Source organism: Rhea americana, unplaced genomic scaffold, assembly GCF_003343005.1.
Source record: "Rhea americana isolate MKP2758 unplaced genomic scaffold, rheAme1 scaffold_57, whole genome shotgun sequence".
Lineage (NCBI taxonomy): Eukaryota > Metazoa > Chordata > Aves > Rheiformes > Rheidae > Rhea > Rhea americana.
Window position 1 is genome coordinate 3,429,479 of NW_028186723.1, and position 20,910 is coordinate 3,450,388.

Below are 20,910 nucleotides of genomic sequence, written 5' to 3' on the forward strand. Positions count from 1 at the left end.
GGGCGCGTCCCCCGGGCGCGGGCCACCCTGCGGCCGCCGCTGCGGCTCGGTGTATCGGTTTTCACTTGGCTCCTGAATAAACAACGCGAACATATGTCCCCTATTCATGACAGATGGCTCAAACAGAGAACTATTTAGTGGTTTTCCCACAGTTGCTACTATGTAAAGCTTCCCCAAAACCTAACAAAATGCAATTAGCCTAAAATAGCATCAGTTTCCAGATTTCCTTGTTTTCATACACAGAAAATTTGATTCAGGCGTCTTTATGCTTTAGCAGCAACCGTCTTTTCAAAAAAAAAAAAAAAAAAGTGGATATTTTCCCTGGCAATTTTGTCAGCAAGGTATTTAGCCTATTAGACTCCAGCCCTTTGCTTCTCCTCAGGATGAATTTCGCCTCTCTTCAGGGAAAGATGATGATCAGGCTGACCACTTTCACAGCCAAAAGTGATTGGCTGATGAAGCAAAAACTAGTGTAAGGTACTTCAGAAACACTTATTTGAAACGCTAGCAGATGCTGTGAAATACAGAAAATATGACATAAGGAAGTCTTCTCTGAATACAAGCTTTCATTTTTTTCTATTTTACTTTTTTATTATTCTTTTTCTTAACGTAGATTTAAAAAAAAATAAATAAAAAAGCTGTCCAGAGTACTGACTCTCTCAATGAAGTTATAATAGTGATGTAAAGTTACTACTAAGTTGCACCTTTTTTCTTTAAAATATGAAAGTATATATACACTGTTATATAGTGAAAACATCTATTGTCTGCTGCATATATAAGGATATAGTTGAAGAAAAACAGTGAATAGATTTTTACAGTATTTAAAGATAATTAGAATGTGCTAAATTGGTAACAGTGTTGATAATACAAGTCAGTTTCCAGCTTTTGAAGTAGTTGCTATTCAAGCAATGAAACAAGCTGGTCTTCAGAGTATTTCAACACAAATTCAACTGGATGATATACAGAGAGGATTAGTCCTTTATTTGCAATTTTGGTACCATTATCACATATATGGTTAGTATAGATGTTATTTGTATGTCCAACACAAGTAGCATAATTCTCTAATTTACAGGTATAAATCAAGAACAGCTATAACATTCACAGCAGACCAAGATAAACAAAAATAAGACTGAAATTAGAACCACTATTACAAAATCATCCATGCACAAGCGTCCTGAATATCTATAAATTTTTTGGCATATAAAAAAGTGACACATAACAGTGTAAGTCACTAACTCAGAGCTCTGCAATAAAATACAATGCATGTTGAGCTGTTGGGTATTTACTGTCATGGTGAAATTGAAATAATATTTTAAATATTATTAATATTTAAATATTTTTAAAATTTAAATATTTTAAAATAAAATTGACAGGTCAGAAATAACCAGCCAGAATGGTGTGCACCAAAAAAAAAAAAAAAAAAAAAAAAAAATCTCTTTTCATTCAGCTTTGGAAAGCTAGTAGCCAAAGTGGGGGGGGGGGGTGAGAAGGGTTAAAACTTCTCCGAATTAAAAAATTTTAACACACAACTATGATCTAAAAAGAAATCCAAGACAAACTCCAAACTAGACAGACTTGCACAGAATGTCTAACCACTGCACATTCTTTAACAGAACAGTGGATGGGAGAAAGCTTCTTTACACCACTGTAGAACTGGAATTCTTTCTTACTTTTGTCAACTTATTTCCAGTATTCTTTAATCTCTGGGTGCCATCCTTTCCCTTTATTTATTTTATTACTGAGACAATGCAAATACTTTACTCTTTGCAGATCAGTGTGGTTTCAGACAGTTGAAGTCACTGGCAGTTTGGACTCCTGCCACATAACGCTGAAGGTGTGCAGCTCTCAGCTGAAGTGCCTGTCACGTTCTGTTAGTACTGCTTAAGCTCACTCTACCGCAAATCAGATCTTCAAATCATTTTCATTTTTTAAGCATTTAAAAAAGTACCAGACTAAGAATACTCAGAACTGAAGTTCCCCATGTGTAGAACAGATACAGCACTAACCACCCATCTCCCCCTGCTGACCTGTCTATTGCCTGTTCTATTTTTTCCCCCCCACTTACCATGGTGACTTTGGTGAACGAACTTATTTCCATTATGCACAAAATCCAGCCCAATCTGTAAATTCAGTACTTAGCTAGTCTTCCATTATCCTGTCTCACTGGAGGCTGTCAACAATAATGTCAATTTATGGCACTATTTTTTATTTTTTAATTTAAGTACAGTTGCCCCTACAAGACAACTGACTCTGGGGAGCTGTAGCTTGCAGTATGGTCAACCACTATTTCTAGATTTAAAATAGCAAAAACTATGAACAGTGAAGTAATTTCTTAACTCACAAAGGTACCTCCCCTAATCTTGAGAAAAAATTTCAGTTGATACACCACTCTTCAACAGATATGAAGATACTTATCAAAAAAAAGAAAGAAAACTCATAATCCATTCTGTGGCTGAAATCATAGTCGTTATGCTCTTTTCACCTTCTTTTCTAAATGCCTTTTAGCTCCTCTGAAATAAAATGAAGTTGGTGGAGTCTTCGCTGTTAATTTCAGTCAAACTAAGATCCACCTTTTGATTTATATCTGACAATCACTCAAGCCATAAGATTCTTCAGACAAAGAAATAAAAACGTAAGATCTAAATGTGAACATTTCAAAGATATTTAGGATGATTTTCTATTCTGTTGATGGTTCATAAAATTTTTCAGAGCAATTAATATTATGATAAAAAATACAAAGTACAGCTGATAGGGACACAAACATTTCAATAAAAGACATATGACAACTTAATCACCATTGAATTATTGTTTAAATACCATTATAATATAAATAACATGGAAGACAGTATAACTATTTTAACTACTTATTGCCAGTACAAAGAGCTAATACTTCAATATTTATGTAATTTTAGCTTATTAATTCTTTCTAGTCACCTGCAATGGCAGTTATTCTTTCACTGAAGACCTACAATAAATAAAGGACACTGTGATGATGACAGAGGAGCTATTTGACACTAAGCCTGTAAAAACAATACTTCAAACATTGTTCTTTCAAAATAGATTCAGGTAAGAAAGCTTTAAGCTTCCTGTTATCTTACAGGCTGAACCCAAATGTATTGCATACAGCAGTGATATCAAAATATATCTGTAGTCAGGGTAATATGACATTTTAGGCCAGTTGCACAAAATATGCAAAGTTGGAATTTTTCTACATTCAGGCTTACTGGATTTCCTTTTGTCTCCTCATTTGCATGTAAATTAACAGTTGATAGCAAATTCGCAGAAGAGTGTTAAGTGCAAGAAGAACCAACTCAAATGCAAGTTAATGTTGTTTTCACTTAGTCCCATGCACAAAAGCTGCAGTGCTGTAGCACTGTGTTAGGTGGTTATGGCTGGCAGCAGTTCATAGGAGAATGTAAAGGTAAACTGACGTGAAGGATGAGTTAATACTAGCCTGGGCCACAGCAAGCTCATAGATCCTATTTGCCATCTCTGCCATAGACCTCATTTTAAAGACTGAAACCTGCAAGAAAATATGGAGTCTGGAGCCACTGAACCAGGGGAAAGTTAAAATGTATTTATTATCTGTGGGCCCAGTAAAGCTGTGGAGAGAAAGTACACTGAGAATAAGAACCATGCCATAAATTTTTCAATTTAATTCTTTTGAGAAGGAACAGGTGAAGCAAAGCTGAGACTGAACTAATGAGTAAGATACAACAGGTGGGAAAGAGCAAACAACTAATGGGGAAAAGTCTGTGTATCACAAGAGCACAAGAAGTAGTGTTTATACAGGCAGTTTTATTCAATAATGAGAAAGGCAGAATAGACAAGTTAGAGAATTAGTAGGAACTGGGGGAAGAATCTGAACTGCTTTTTTGGTCTTATATTTATCTGCTTACTATGAAGTCAAACTGGTGGGAATAAGGCAAGAAGGATTTGCTCATGGAATTAAAGTGTTTGTAAAGGACAGATTAAGTAACAATGCTCAAAAAAAAAAAAGAAAGAAAAAAGAAAAGAAAATCAATTTTGAGGAGCTTATAAAGCCTTGAATGGGCTTTTGTAGAAGATCAGCAAGATTGAAATTTTACTGAACCTGTCAATTATTGGGTTTAGAGCTTTCAGTAAATGTCAAGAAAAACATAAAACAAAAACAGAGCAAGCAATGCACATTCACACACTAATCAAATAAAGACCACATAGAAGTGCAATCCAGATTACTGACTGACTTAAATTATGTAAAAGTATAAGGTTTCCCCACCTCCCCCAAGCTTTAGTCAGGGCTGTTATTGAATTCACACAGCTGTTTTTGGTCAGGAAGATTTTCCTTAAAGTCTTGCTTCCCAGGCACTGTCCTCACAGAAGTTTTGTTTAATTCTGTATCAGACTACCTGGGGCAGGGGAAGGAGATATTAAAAAAAAAAAAAAAAAAAAAAAAAAAAGCTGCAGAATTCATTAGTGATCCACATCTGATGTGTGACCTGGTTTTATTTTAGTAGAACAGATGCATAAATAGGAAAACACTACAATGGAGTTCAGAGAGCTTGTAGTTAGAAGACAGAACAAAACATAGTTAGCCTTATCCATTAACCATCAAAGATTTGAAAATATGGACAAAATTGAAGCTACTTACGAAGTTCCGTACGTTATAAAAATGATTCTAGTAACTTTAAATACTGCTATACAGGCCAGTACACACATTGATGTTTGCCCAAATCATGTGTGGCACATTCCACTTTAAAAGTGGAATGATACAGCCCCCTAGCTGTTATTTGAGGCAATCCATCCTTCTACAGCAAACTAATATGACAAATTTTTTAATAGAAGAGGATATAGTCAGCAAAGAAGCTTATTGTAAAGCAGGCAAAAATATAAAAGAGGAACAGTATCAAGTATTCTAATATGAAATACTGGTAATTTATGTCTAGATTCATAAAATCTAGAACAATACAATTCAGATCCTAAAAATGGCATCATTTGAAACTTCAATATAAGCTTTTAATGTCCCCTGGGCATTGGCAACTAAAGTGATTCAACTAGTATTATGATTTGGTTTGTTAACTTGTATATACAGGTGATAACCTTCATTTCATCTTTTTTTAAGATTTCCATGATCACCAGCAACATGATCTTTTGGAAATAAGCAGTCTTGAACCACAGGACAGGAATCCCTATCTCATACTGTGTATGTTTGTGGACCTTGGAGAAAAAAGCTATAGGAAAAAAGCTATAATTTCTACAGCAATAGACTTAATTAAAATAATTTTCTAATCATCTTTAAAAAATTGTGGAAAGCATTAACATCTCAGAACATTAAAGTCAGATTCTTAGACAGCACCTAAGAAAGTCCATATTTTAAAAAAGAGACAGAATGAATAGGTTGGTATCTTCTATTTGCATACTGTTTGACTAAGTGTAAGTTTGATTTTTCCCCTATATTTAATTGACAGTGATAAAATTTCCAGTATACAACAGTATGTAAAAAGTGGTAAGATGCTATTTTCAATTCCATACAGCTGTAGTTAGTGATGGGTATGAAGCTTTCACTGTCCGTGGTACAGTGGATATGCACACAATTACAGAGCACAAAATATTAAATCCTAGAGGAACATTTTGCTTTCACATACTGTATATATCTTATTCTAAACTGTAGGACCAAATCTGCCCTGACTCATGCCCTGTGTAAGGAAGACAAAAATGATGTATGGTGGTGAAAGTAATTTTAGAATTTAATAACCAAAGGCAAAATTATCATCTTGGATTTTCCAAACTGTATTTTGTGCATGTTTGCTACAGTAACACTGCCTAATCAAATAAACTTTTCTCCTGATGAATATCACTAAAATTGTAATTTTATTGGAAATTTCTAAAGAGGTTAGTGACTCTGTTGATGTTAATTCCTACAGTCTGTTCTGTCTTCCCTTGTGGTGAGAAATTTAGGGTACAGAAAGTCTCAAGGGAGTTATATCACAAAAAGAATGGAAGTGGAAGAAACTAGTATTGTAAATTCCTCAAGATTTCTCCTAGAGAGAGAGCAAAACTAACCTTCTTAGATATTTGCTATCAACTGGCTGTGGCTGTCTCTCTACTAAAGGTAGAGTGATACTTAGGATTTTTTGGTTGCATTTTATTTTTTTTGTTTAACAATTTTCCTGAAATGTGTGTAGAGTTATGTGGAAAAATAAGTGCCAAAAAATAAATTAAACTTCGAATTTTTGATCTTTGTCGTAAAAGACATTCAATAAATATAGGATGAAAAGAGTAAACATCTTTTGGGTCAGAGACAGTAACTCCTTAGTTAACAGGTGCATTTTCATTTCTAATTTCAAATTTTGTAATTTGAAAGAACCATATGACTGACAAATGAGATAGAACYAATTAGAATACAAGAGAACTAATTGGAAACAGTGCTGAAAATCAAGACCTCTACTAAACTGACAGATAATCCCATTAATCATTTTCTCTGTAAAATTCTGATAACAGAATACCTGCCAGTCACTATACACACTAAATAAGTAAATATAATAGACCAGCCTGAGAAGCAAGTTTAAAGCTAGAGACCCAACTGATATTACTTACAATTTCTTCCCTCTTCACTCCTTTCTGCAAGTATTCATTACATCAACTTCTGATGTGTCTTGTCCAGAAGTTTGCTGGTATAATTTTTGTGATGTAGTTAAATATACAGCACTTCTTTAATGTGGATGTAGTCAACTGCTGGTAACGCTGGTTAAAAAAAGTTTTTATAACTGAACACCTGGATCTATGCTATAGCTTTTACTAGCAGTAATTCACACATAAGTCAGCTGAAAGATGGTGATACATACTTTTAAACTAGGAAGGTACACTATTCAGACTTTATGAATGCTGTCTGAACTTGATCTTGACTCAAATCATTTACATGTAACTGCACCCTGAATATTCCTAAATACATTAAATCCTAACTTGGCAATAAATATAACCAAATATAAAAAAGTCCACACTTTTGTCCCTCTCACTGTGAGGGATATGAAGGTGGATTTACTCTTTTCTTTAGGCAGGCACACCAAATCCTTATAATCTTAAGAATATATTTTATTAGAACAGAAGATAACAGATTAGATTAAGATTTCACATTAAGTAGAGAAAACTCACCTTAGCTGGATGGGCCAAATTAAATACAAGGAAGGTGGGGAGAAAAGGGAAGAAAAACACACACACACACACACCAAAACACACCACTTTCTTCTACTACTGCACAGTTGGAACATGAGTCTTTCTCCAATCCTGCCTTCTAGTCCAGAATGGTGGTTTCCTGACCCAGACAAAGTTTACTCAGATTCTCCTAGAGTTACTTGGAGGCTTACCTTTGGGCCTGTTCTGTTATTCAGGGAAAGCCAGGGCTCTTAGGAAGCCCGCAGCCCTCTGAGGTTCCTGCTGACTTTCTCATGCCTGCCCTATCTGCAACTGCAGAGGCTTCTCCCTCCTCCTCTCTTTGGAAGGCCTGGGTGCAGCAGCCAGGTCAGCAAGAACACAAAAACCTCACCACAGCAACGCTCCCCCCTCCCTGCAGTTGCATCTATTATAAGTACCTAAATAAGCAGCTATTTTAATTTACACCTTGCTTTAATTTTACCTCATTTATATTACATTAAGTTTTTCTGGTTTTCATGAACTATGCTGATTAACTTTAGGTCCACTAAGACAAGAAGCATGGGCCAAACTATGGAGGTTCATCTTCTCTGATTCTCTAAAGACTTGGGGAAAATGATGACCTGATCCTAATGAAGGTTAAAAGCCAATCCTGTAATATAAACTGGAAGAGCACCCAGGATACTCAGACAGCATACAAGACTGTAATGCCCATTTCTTTACTTCTTAGAAACCGTTTTCAGATATGGTTTGTACAGACCATTCTTCACAACACAGCACTGCTGTAGGAACAATCAATTTAACAGTATGATTTATTTTATAAATCATAAAAGAGCTAAAGACCTACTAGCCAAGTGAGGAAAAGAAGGAACTTTATGATAAACTAATAACTCAAGTTCCTATGAAAAAAATGAGTTCATGAAAGCACAAAAAGGTAAGACAAATGTTGAGAGAAAGTGTAGTTTATAAAAATTCAAAGCTCTAAGAAGTTATTTACATCCCCACAGTGCAAGTCCTCCAGGTTACTGACTTTAGCTAATTTCTATTAGATCACAGTTCATAACAAAATAATGCAAACATTTAATGAGTRCAATAATGACAGCTTGCTAAAATGAGATATAAGCATAACATTCCCCAAACTGCAAAAATACAAGATAATTGTGACTAGTATAAAATTTCTGAACAAGATTACGCTGCAATCTATATAAAGTAAGACTGCAGCTAGCCAAAGCATCCTGACAAATGCACAGTCAGCATATTGTGAAACACCAGCATAGTAAATTTGAGTTTTTCCTTCTTCTTGCTTTCCTTTTTTGATAAAAAGAACGAACAAATAGGAATAAGGGAGTTTGAACCTGAAACCATCTACCACAGTATCTTCTTCCACAGAGTTTTACTTAATTTTCTTGTAAAGCTCTTTTGTAAAATATTTCCAAAAAATCAAAAATATCAAAAAGATTTAAATGCAAAAGATTAAAAAAAGACAAAGAGAAAAAACTTTTCTATCTTGTTTCCTGTTTGGTCTTGCCTATATGTGTTTTAAATGCTTTGAAGCAGAAGCTTCTTTTTATGCTCTTAATAGTGTCAAAGGAGGCTAGAGGCTTGGTTAAAACTTGGTAAGAATTACTTTAAAAAAACATAATAATAAATAGTTTTGGTAAAGGCATTTCAAGAGAGACAGTCTTCATCTTAAGTGTCAAAAAAAATACACTTGTTGTGAAGGCACAGTAAATTGCTTTCAGAATAGTTAGCCAGGCCACAGCAATTTTTAGAGACCTCAAAAACAGAGAGAAGTAGAAAAAAAAAGATATTCATTCTAAAGCATCACTGGATTACTATAGTCTTAGTTGAAAATGCACACTTTGTACTTTTTGATGGAATGCATTAAATTGTACAAACATTGAGCCTAACTGGTTACAATTCTACAAGCATTTTAATTCACATTCAACTGGAATACTCCATTTTAATTCAATTCTTTAAGGTGCTGAAACTTCTTCAAAGTTTATTTGTTGGAGATGTGTAGAATCATTCTATTATCACTAAATAGATAGATGATCAAAATCCTAGAGCTGAACATACATTTATAGAACAGAAGCAAATAAGTGCCTCAAGATGTAAGCATTTGCATCATACGAAAACTGAACTTCAGAGCTGCCTTAGTCTGATGGAGAGCATGACACCTAAAATTCAGTGTCCTTTTATCATGGAACACACCATGAATTTTTTTTTCCAGTGTGCAACGTTAAAAGTTTGTGTAACGGACAACACTGCTTTGCCAATCATTTGACCACCCAAAATATCTTTAAAAAGTGTTTCTCCTATGTCCTAGAACTTCTCAAATGTTTTGAGGAGAAAGAAATGGTTTTAGTATAAAAACCATAGTGGCCACTATCCACAGGTTATATATAGCCACCAAAACAACGTTAACTCCTATGATATTCTGAATTTGCACTTTTTACAGAGGTTTCATAAAATAAAGTTAACATTGCAAGTATCAAAAGTATATTTGTTTTACAACATAAGAGAATATTATTTGACACAAAACGTGCTTCGTGACAACTGTTCAAATCACTTCCTTCTACAGTAAGCAGACTGAAGTAATATGCCAAACAAAGTACAAGTAGCACAAATTTCAGTTATTGATTCCTGACAGTGCTTACAGGCATTAAGCAATACTTTTCAGTCATCTGTAATAGCTTACTTCAGCACAGAGATACTATATTAAAGGAAAGTTGAAAATGTGTCAACTGCTCAGTCAATATTAATTTGAAACTGAGGTTTGGAACTTCTTCAAATATAAAATAAAGTTAACTTAATTTTTCAATTCTCTTTTAGCTCATAGCAGAAAACAATCATATGTAATCCCTATATTAAAATAAAAATGTCATAATGCTTTTTCAGAGGAATAACTGCAAGTGTCTTGGATAGAAGCTTTGCACTTTCTGTATGGTTTTCACTTCATGTGCAAAGGCACAGTTGATGAATATTCACTGACACATAAGTTTCCATAAGTCTGTTTTACTTCTCTGAACAGCATCTTCACATGATACTTTAACTAGCAAGAGTCCTAAGAAAATCCTAAACTAAAGATTAAACAGAACAATTGCTGAATTGGTTTAAAAAAAAAAAAAAAAAAACTTAGACTTATTCCTAATCACAGTTCTGAAGCCAGTTCAGATGTTAAGATCCACAGTCTTGTGACTTATTTGAAAAATGTTGATGATGTCAGCGCATGGCTGAAGGGCTACAAAAGTCACACTCATGAGACAGGAAGACACTTATCACACAAATTCATGACAGAGAGGCTCAAATATATCCGGCCGTCTACTATGTGGCCACACTGACAAGGACTGATCAGACAGAGAGGGCAATTAGATTGAGGCTCCCTGGCTGTGTTCTTGAGCCTGATGTGCAAAGCTGGCCCAGATTTGGCCTCTGAATTTGGAATATATCCAACCAGAAATCTTCCAGTGGTTTGAAGACTAACAAGGTCCTATGTAGAGCTTTCTGATAAAGGACTAACACTTATCATTCAAACTATGAAAAATCCTGTAACTGGACTGTCAAAGCTACCTGCATAACACTTTTTAGTATTAAAAAATAAAAATAGAGGGGACCATATGGAAGATAGCTTCCCCTCTGAAACAAAATAATTTCTAAAATACAGCACTTGGTTGCTGAATTGAGTTTCCTGTTCTGTAAAGTCACTCAAGAATGTTTTTATTTTTGTAATGAAGTCATATTTCCCAGAAAAAGATCTAAAATTTTAAAGATGAGAAATAACTTGATAGTATATCACAAACCACCCTACAAAGGCAGAGTCACCACTTTTCTATGCCAAAAAAAAAAAAAAAAAATCACACAAGACAGGAGTATGTTTGCCTACACTGTGCAAACACAGCTTTTATGGAATAAGTCTGCTATTAGGCTCACCGTGTACATTTTATAAAGTCAAAGCATTCCTGGGCAGAGGCCATTTATCCTAGCTGTCCAGTTGCCTAGAAGCCTAGTTGAGGCACTGACAAGGCCACCAAATATCTAGAAGTACCAAACAAATAGAAAACATACTCAAAACCTGTCTGAACAGACTTCAGAGGTTAGTCTAGGAAAATACAGGCATACAATAGCCCTCTATTTAGGTAAAGCCTGTAAGTATTGCCGAGGGCAAACATAAGATGGCTGTAACATCCGCCTAAACTACTGGAATAATATTGCATTTTGGTTTTAATACAGTGACAACTTCTTCAGAACAGCACCTTTTTTTTTTTTTTTTTTTTTAATAAATTGCATGCTCATGAAACAGAAGGATAGAGGACAGCTTATCTTAGATATATTTTTTATTAGGAAAGCAAATCCAGAGTCCAGCGAATAGCGACCGAGAGTATCCCAACAGTGGTGACAAGAAACAGCTTATCTGGAGGCTGAAGAGAAAACTGAGTAGTGAAAGTAATTGCTGCTGTGTGGTAGGAAAATTAGAGAAGTTGGAGACAATTACTGGAAAAGATCTTGTATTGCTCACGTACTTTCCTGTTCCTGATTGACCAGTATTGTAATCCTATTCCAGTGATTCCTTGTTAAGGTTCATAAACTTAATGGTTTTAAAAATCACTCAAAACCCTTTGTTTTTATCTTTTTTCCCCCCAATACTAGCCAAAACTATTTTCTATATCCATCAGGTATCACGGAGGAAGCAGCACACTACAGTTACTGATTCCTGTTTCAAAATAGCAGATCTTAATTTGACCCAAATAGAATCCAGTCCTATAGAACAGGTTGGCAATCACATCATGAAGCCTACTTGGGAAAGAAAGCAAAAATAAATAAATATTTGTGTATATATACATATATGTGTGTATTATATATAATACATATATGCACACACATGTATATATGTGTGTATAAATAAATATATATATATAAATCCCCCCAAATAATAAATAATACAATCTTACTACTCTAGAAGCCTTTGTATATTTCTCTAGAGTTAAAAGGGAGAAGCATACTTTAATTAAGAATATGTATTCAGACTAATACTGGTACTAAATGTCTTGCTATTAACTAAGGCAGAGAACAAAGAAAAAAAGGCAGATTTCAGAAGACTGAACACATGCTCTTGTATCTCTCCCTTAGGTAACCCATTTCTTAAAACAGTTTATCATATAGATAAGACCTATGTCATTTCAATTGTGACAGTACATGAAAAATAAGTCAGGTCTATAATGAACTAAGAATATACTTAGACTTCAGACAAAAAAGCAGAAGTAGCATTCCAAAGACTGTATATACATTTTTCATAGTTATCAGATAAAAATAAACCTGGGAGCAGACTGTCATAATCATTAATATAACTTGCACAGCACATTACTAGTTCTTGTTCTTACCCCTTAACTCCTGTCCTGTTTGCTGTTCAATGTCCCAGACTCAAAGAAGTGCCTGGTAATAGGCTAGGAAATTAAGATTTTAATTCCCTGGTGCTAGGAGAAAATGGAAAAGGCTCTAGCCACCAAAATCCCTCTATCATAATGCTCTAATTTTCTCTTATTGCATTTCAAGATCAATTTTTTTTTTTTTTTTTAACAAATAAACACAATACATAGTAAGCTAATATTTTGCAGCTAAAATTCACACTGAAATACCATTCAACCTTCTCTTCAATTAAACATAGTAAAATTCACTTTGTCTTGCAAGTGGACCTTGCATTATAAGCTCAGCCCTATCCTGCTTTCCAACAGGGACATTGAAAGGAGGTGACTAGACACTTAATTACTGAGGCAGTGCAAGACAGCACACAATTAAAAGGGCAAGAAGGTAACTAACAGAGACCAGTGGCTGTTCAGCAGGTGCTTTTTTTTTTTTTTTTTTTGGTATCAGGAACCTAAAAGCTTCTCAAATGCTCTATCATCAAAATTTTCCTGTGGCACAAGAGTAGAACAAATCCCAATAATAATTTAGATAACCCCAAACAGGGCAGAATAAATAAAAGACTATTACAGCTATCTAAAGAGGAAAAAAAAAATTGACAGGGTCAGTTTAAAAAAAAAAAAAAAGTTTTCTAAACAAAACTTTAGAAGCAATGAAATGACTCAGCAGACACTTTTCAGCTTAAGTGCAATTACACAATTTAATAATAATAAAAAATTTCTTCAACTGAACTTATGTGCCTAAGATGCTGAGGGGAGTAAAGACCTTTATTTTATTGCTGTTTCAGATGGCAGCCAAGAGGGATTGAGAAACATGAATAATCTTTTTCCATCTATGGGATGCCAGGTTCGGATTTATAGAGTTACATGTGTCATACAACTGCCAACTATTTCTTAAAATGTTCCATAGTTTTGAACGCTGTGCTCCACAAGGACATTGTTACGAAGAATAGGGAAAGTCTAATTCAATGTTTTTGCTGTTAGCATCACTAGCCATCAGTTCAAAGCAAATGCAACCTGAGGATTTGTGGAAGACTTGCAGGTTTAGCCACATTCATTTTCTATATATGAGTCAGGCCATCTCTTCACTAAAAAGATAATTTATCTGAGTGTATTAAGATAGGACTCAAGAAAACATACAGAATATATCTGACCTGATTTATGAATCTGCTATTTTATTTCTCTGATAAGAAATGTTAGGAGAGGGACAGGCTGAGCAGCAGTAGATTATATTGCCACTTTAATGATCCATGCTTTAAGAAAAGACCTTTGAACTCCAGCTTCCTGGATTGCAAGAGATAAGCCACATCACTGAACTGATACATTGATGCCACTGGGCAGGCTATGAGAAATAAACAGCCCTATTTCACAACACACTCACTCAGAATGCAAGAAACAATACAGAGATAAGTGACATATCTTGCTTTCATTAGCGGCAAGAAAAATGCCAGCATGGATACACACAGATAACAATAATTTAGATTGAATTACCTAGTGGATTTTTAAGAACATGTTTTCTCTGCAGCCTCTAGTCTGAGGATCAGTATTTGCATAGAATGACATCTTTAAAACTAACTTTATAAGCACAGTACATTTACCTCCTATCCCTCACTATAACAAGTGAGTTAGGATCCTAGCTGTCATAAATGCATCATACATTTATTATGAGAAACATTCCTAAAGGAAGATTTAGCTTTTAAACAATTCTAGAGAATGTGACTGAGAATGTAGATCTCACACCTTTGGTGCCCTATTACATTTAACTGTATGGTTTTATGCAGAATGAAACTCATCTTGTGCCTTCTCCTGTATATATATATATATATGTATTTTTTTTTTTTTTTTAAACAGTCTGCATGAGCTACTTGGATAAAGCCTGCTTCAACATGTATGCACAAAATTTATGATTTTTGTGGTTTTGCCACCTGCTCTGTACTGTTGGCTTCTCCACCATGTATCACTCATCACGTTCTGGTCATAAGGCTACATACTGTGTATCAGCAGATTCTTCTGTTATAAAAGGTAGTTTAACATTAAGGAAGATATAATCACAACCTCTACATGGTAAAGTAGCATAATTTTCACTTTTCAAATATTTCTTTTTTACCAAGGAATCAAGAAAGCAAATCAGGAAGAAAAACAATGCATCTGTAATTACAATAAAAATGAATATTACAAACGCTTAAGAATCTAAATCTCTTAGTCATAAAACAAAACATCCACAAGTATGTTAGTGGATTACCTAAGTTATTACAATTATGCTGTAAAATCCCTTTGTGTCACTTCTTTTGGAATTAATTGTCTTTGTTAATCAAATCCTCTCAAGAAACACTAACAGTTTAGAAAAAATAACTCAGGTTAAGATTCTCAGGTTTTTTTCCTTGTTTCATCACCTCTGTTCTTCAACTAAAAAATATTTGACTATAAAAACTGTACTATTACAGCATGCTTAATTGATAGCTGACAATTCCTACCCTCTGATCTAAATAATATATCACTGTTCAGAAAAAGCAACTGCCTAGTTTATGAACTTTGATATCAAGTAGTAATTAGTCATATATTCCTCCAGACAAAATGGAATAGTATGTTTTGACATACTGATTGCTTATTCTTCTACTTTTAAGCATTTCTACAGTATCTTCAAAATTGCATATGCACACTCAAAATCATCATCATTTAATAGAATAGATACCTACATGTATGAGCTTTGAGGAAGGAATCTTTACTCCTCCGTAGCACAAGCAAGACTCTACTAAGACTGTTTATGCATGCTGAAAATCTGCTGACAATTATTAAAATCTAACAAGCCTATGATTTGATCTGAAAAGCTCTCAGAATCCTAGCTCACAAAACACAATGATATCCTCTAACTAAATGTGYTTTTTCAAAAAATTCTTTGAGCCAGAACCATCAATTAAAGGTCTTTTGCAACTGTAAGGTCTTGAGGTGATCTGAACCACAAAAATGATCAACTTTTTCTTTTTCAAAAACTTACCAAGACATATGAAGAAACCTTGACTGCTTCTCATTCAGCTCCACATATCCCCCCCCAAAAGCAAGAAGTTTGGGAAAAACTCTTGAAAGATCTGGGGAAAAAAAAAAGCATTAAATAGAAAAAAAGATAAGTCTTACAGCATGTTGAAATAATTTCCCACAACCTTCTCACACTCTCTCATAGCTCAGAAGAATAAGACTGAGAAATATCAATGAATCAGAGAAAGCAGAAGATATTATAGTCCTGTGATTTCTCAACCAACAACATCTTGGAATCCTGCAATAGCAGATACTTCACTAGGTGAAAATTTATGTGTGATTCCAGACAGCTGGGAAGGAGAGCAATAGCCTCAACAACCCTAGCTAACATGACACGGAGGAAAATTCCTTCCTGATCCCAATCAGGTGACCAATTTAACACTGAGCATGTGATCAAGATATATACAGTTAGTGACTGACAGGTTTTTCAGCATTTCTAGGAGCACCAGCACATCCTAACCAATAGCCCAATTTTATGTGCTGCTAATCTCTTATTTTAAAAAGGGCAGTTGTCTTCTGCTATGCTATGCACTAAGAGATGTAGAAGTCCAGATCTTCACAGAATAGTAGAAGTGCTAGCACATGGACCATTTAAAGACATTCCTGCGTATGGACTGTGTAAGAAAAGTACACCAACAAGTTTCCTGTTAAACTTTTCTGGCAGTGGTAATAAGTATCCAAAGCTCTTTATCATTAACTTTAAATTCTGACTCATGATCTTCTTCTATCACACAAATCATTTCATTAATTTATAAAGTTCTATCTTCAAAAAGTTCAGTTAATTCCCTCCATGACCGTCTCAGAAAGCAGTTCCAGAGCTTTACACAGAACCTTCTTCTAAATTTCCCTTTTATTCATAATTGCTTGTGAGTGTCTGGTCTTGAAATAGTGTTATACTTTAACATAAAAGTCATCTTCCCTCATGTCTACCCCCACAGGTGCTCATAAAGATATAATCATATGCCCTTTCAAGCTTTGTTTTGCCAGCTAAGAAAATAGGTTCTCCTTTCCCCTAACCATCCTGCTCTGCACCTGCTGTGGATCAGTGTGGGCCACCAGAACTGTAAACAATATTCTGAGAGTTGTCTTACCAATGCAACATTAACGCTTTATTATCTTTACTGACAATACCATCCACTATACCATAAACTTATTTCATGGCCATGATAGATTGATGACTTACAGTTACTATGCAACTAATGCATTAAGCCCCTTCTCTCTATTATGACCAACACTTAGCAAGTCACCAGATTATACTAAAAGAACATGATATTAATCCCTAAGAATCCAACTCTGTTTTCTGTACTATTAGATTTCTATTATATCAGTCCATCAAGTCATTTATTTTTTTTCTGATATTATATTCATATTCCAATTTTGTGTACCCTGCTTCTTTTACTAAACTTAAAAATTACTATTTCAATCAGTCCCAAGACCAGTCCTAGAGGAATTCTACAAGCAAAGACCTTTCACTTTGATAATTCCATTTTTGGAATTATCTTTATTCAGTTCCTCATCCACCTTACAATTCTTGCATTAAAGCCTATCTTCTCCACCTTAAATAATTTCCCAAAAGGAACAACATAATGCCTTTCTTTGATCAAGGTAGATTAGGTTCACTGCATTACTCTTCTCTGGGATAGTTATCTTATCAAAGAAAGATATTAAGTTAGTCTGACATGATCTACCATTGATAAAACCATGTTGTAGTTTATCCCACTCTCCATTTATGTCCATGTCCTTGATTATGATTTCCTTCAAAATCTACTCTAAGACCTTCCTTAGTGCTGAGGTCAAATCACCAGGCCTGTATTTTATTTGACAACCTCTTTTCCATTTTCTGAATACAGGGAATAGGTTTGTTATGCTTTTGTTGTACAGTAACAGTCCTGGACTGAACAGATGCACTTAAACCCCCTGCAAATCCATTAGCATTTGTTCATTCTTTCAGCACCCTGAAATGGGTATTTTTTAACCCTCCTTACTTCATCATAATAATTAGGCTGTGTTTAGCTGCTAGCTCCATACGGAAATTTCTATGTCTGTCTTCTTTCCCTTTTAGGGACACTTAGGTGCTATATATTAAGCCCACTGAAAACTGAGGCAAAGTATTCATTTGCTATCTTGATTGTATCTAGCTTAATCTCCATTTCATTGCCAGTATTCTGTGTTTACTTACTTCTTACCTCTGTGCTACCTTTTCATTAATCTGTCTAAAGATTCCTCTCATATTTGATTTAGTTATGCAAGCAAACTCATTTAAGTTCTTGGTCATGCTCATATTTCTACATTGCTTTAGAGAAGATGCATTACGAAATAAGAAAACGTGGGGTATAATGCTGAGAACACTGACACATTTCTGTTCATATTTGCTTCAGTGCTCCCCAGAAAAGTGAACTGCACCTTGATTTACAATTATACTATCTTTGACAAGGAGTCTACAGTACTGGCCACAATATAGAAAGAACAGATTAAATATTTAGATATATTCATGCCAATAGGGTCTTATGCATTTCAGTTTACAAAATTGCAGAAACTAAACAAAGAAAAAAACTGAATTTGTAATGCCTATGTTCAAGAATTAATGGAGGACTAGGAAGTTCCCAGGGAACTAGGACAGGTTAAACTTTGTGCTTGTCTTTAAAAAGGGGAACAGGATATGGGCAGAATTTTAGACCAAAGTTCTCAGAAAGGTACTATAACAAACTGTTAAACAATTAAGCTGCAGATACCTGGAAGATAAACAAACAAATATAAAACACCAGTCAACAGTCAACCTTGGTTTGTCATGAACAAGTCAGGTCACAGTATTCTAATTTCCTTCATAATGTGGCAGCTGGCCAGATGGATGGAAGTGAAGCAGTAAAAGTGTTATTCATGGATTTTTATAAGGATTTCTGACAATGGCATTTAATTTTCACATTGTATTATACCACAGTCTCTCATAAGTAAACCATATTCTAAATCCAAATTGTTGGAAGATGGAAAGACATACCAAGGGAAGTGTCATTTCATACCTAGTTTTCTCTTACATCATTTCATAGGCCTTCAGTATTGGCTACTGTCACAGACAGGATAGCAGGCTAGATAGTACTTTCATCTGAGCCATCATAACCATCCTCATGATCTTACATATGTCTTCACTTATCACTATTATCTGAGTGCATAACTAGCTGAAAAATTGCTCTCCGTGTATAATTAACAATGATTTGCTCTCCACTTACGAGGGCTTTTCTAAAGGGATCCTACAGGCATCTGAGCCAGGCACAATTCTGTTCAGTGCTTTCATTAACTCTTGGAAGATGGAATAGAGTGCATTTACAAAATGTGTGGAACTCAACTTATAATCTTAAGGAGAAGAGGAAAAAAAAGTATTTTTGAGGAAAGAATCAGAATTCAGAATACTATACTATAGTATTCTGAAGGTATTTATGGAACATTCACTAAAGGCAAGATGAGAAATGCTCTTTAAAAAGTGCACTTTTTACAGACTAGCTGTAGAGTTAAAATGGACAGTCTCCTGATATGCTTTTTAACCCTTCATGCCTAAGATTCTATGCTTGTACCATCTAATCGGTATGTCTTTACTGGATTATTATTTAAAAATTACAAATACAAATTTGTGTGTGCATCAGTGTCCTCATCATTAGGTCTGATGATTAAAGAACTTTTTCTCCTCTTTTTCTTTTCTTTTTTCTCCTCTCTTCCCTTCCCATCCCTTCCCTTCCCTTCCCTTCCCTTCCCTTCCCTTCCCTTCCCTTCCCTTCCCTTCCCTTCTTTTTCTTTTCTTTTTCCCAGTGTGGGAAAAAGACAAAGACAAAGAACTTCGAAAACTTATAACAACAATGAAATCCAAAGCAGTATTTTGTAGTGTGACAGGCTCTCCAGATTTGAAAAATTCCTTTGTCATTACAAAAGTCACTATCATTATGCCAAGATAAACAAGACTTCTGGAATATGTTTCAAAATGACAGCCTCAGTCATAATTTATCCAAATACTATAGAACCATAAAGTAAAAAAGTTTAAGGATAAAAACTTAGATCCAGCAAAATATATAACTAAAGTAGCTTTAAGACTCCAAAACATTGTTGATGAACAATGTGAATGCCTGTGTAACAGCATATTTACCAGTCAGCAAAGAAAGCAGGTGCTGTGTGATTATAAGCAAAGACAACAGAAAGCTTAGACATGAAAGACTAATCTTTACTTCTGTAACCCAAAGGGAAAGGATTCAGTGCAGCCTTTCCAGATGGAATTACACAAAATCTTGGATTTTAGACTCAAACGGAGATATCTCACTCAAACGGGGATATCACAATGCAAATAGCTTGCTCTCCTTATAAAGAACATCTGCTGTGAAGTTGTTTACATTCCTACCAAAATGGAAAAGAGTACAACTAATTCTCCAGTGTAACCAGACATACAAGGGATAGTAAGAAGTTACTCCTTACTGCTGTTTTTATATTATAAATATATATATATATGTATACATTGTTTGTCACTAACTCATGATTTTTTAACATAATTATGTCACCTGAAAGAACAGAAAACAGAGGCTTGGGGCTCAGAGGAACATGCTATATTAATTTCCACATAATTGGTAGGAGTTTATTTCTACATTTTTCCTTATTTTACATTTTGTTATATGGATTTGTGCAGTTTATTTCCTCCTCATTACAGGGAGGAAACACAGCATGTCCACTCCTGAGTCCCTTGCTGAGAAGTCTACTAGAAATGGAAAGCTTTCAACATATAGGCTAGAAGTCAGATCTCACTCTTAGAGAGATAATAACTCAACAATGCTCGATCTGAGTTCACCAGGAAAACAGAGTTAGGTCATCGATTATAGATTATTACTGAACTTTAATATTCCTATTCTCTGTCATCCTGCTCTGGGTTTTCAGAAGTAGAGTTTTTTTTTTCCCTAGGAACTCAAATATATTGAAGTAGATCCTGTCAAATATTTGTACTGCTATTCCTGTGCCTTTTCCTGAGAAGAAAGCTAACAAAGGAAGAGGCAGAATGACTCTGCCCTCTCCTGCGATGCAGTGGGTGACCAGCAGGAAGGAGGTTACATATCCTCCAAATATCCTTCATTTGCATTAAATCCAATTACATTTCACCTCTGAAAAAGATCTTTTGCTTGATCTAACAATGAAGTTCAAAATAGCACATCTAAAGCTTTGCTTTTAAAAGGCATGTTATAAAATTAATTTTGAATCAGTCTGATATTTTGTATGTTTACTTATGACAAATTATTACTGGGTTTCTCACTATTTGTAGTCTCTCCCCATCAGCATTCCTGCTAAACACCGAACTACAGGTTGC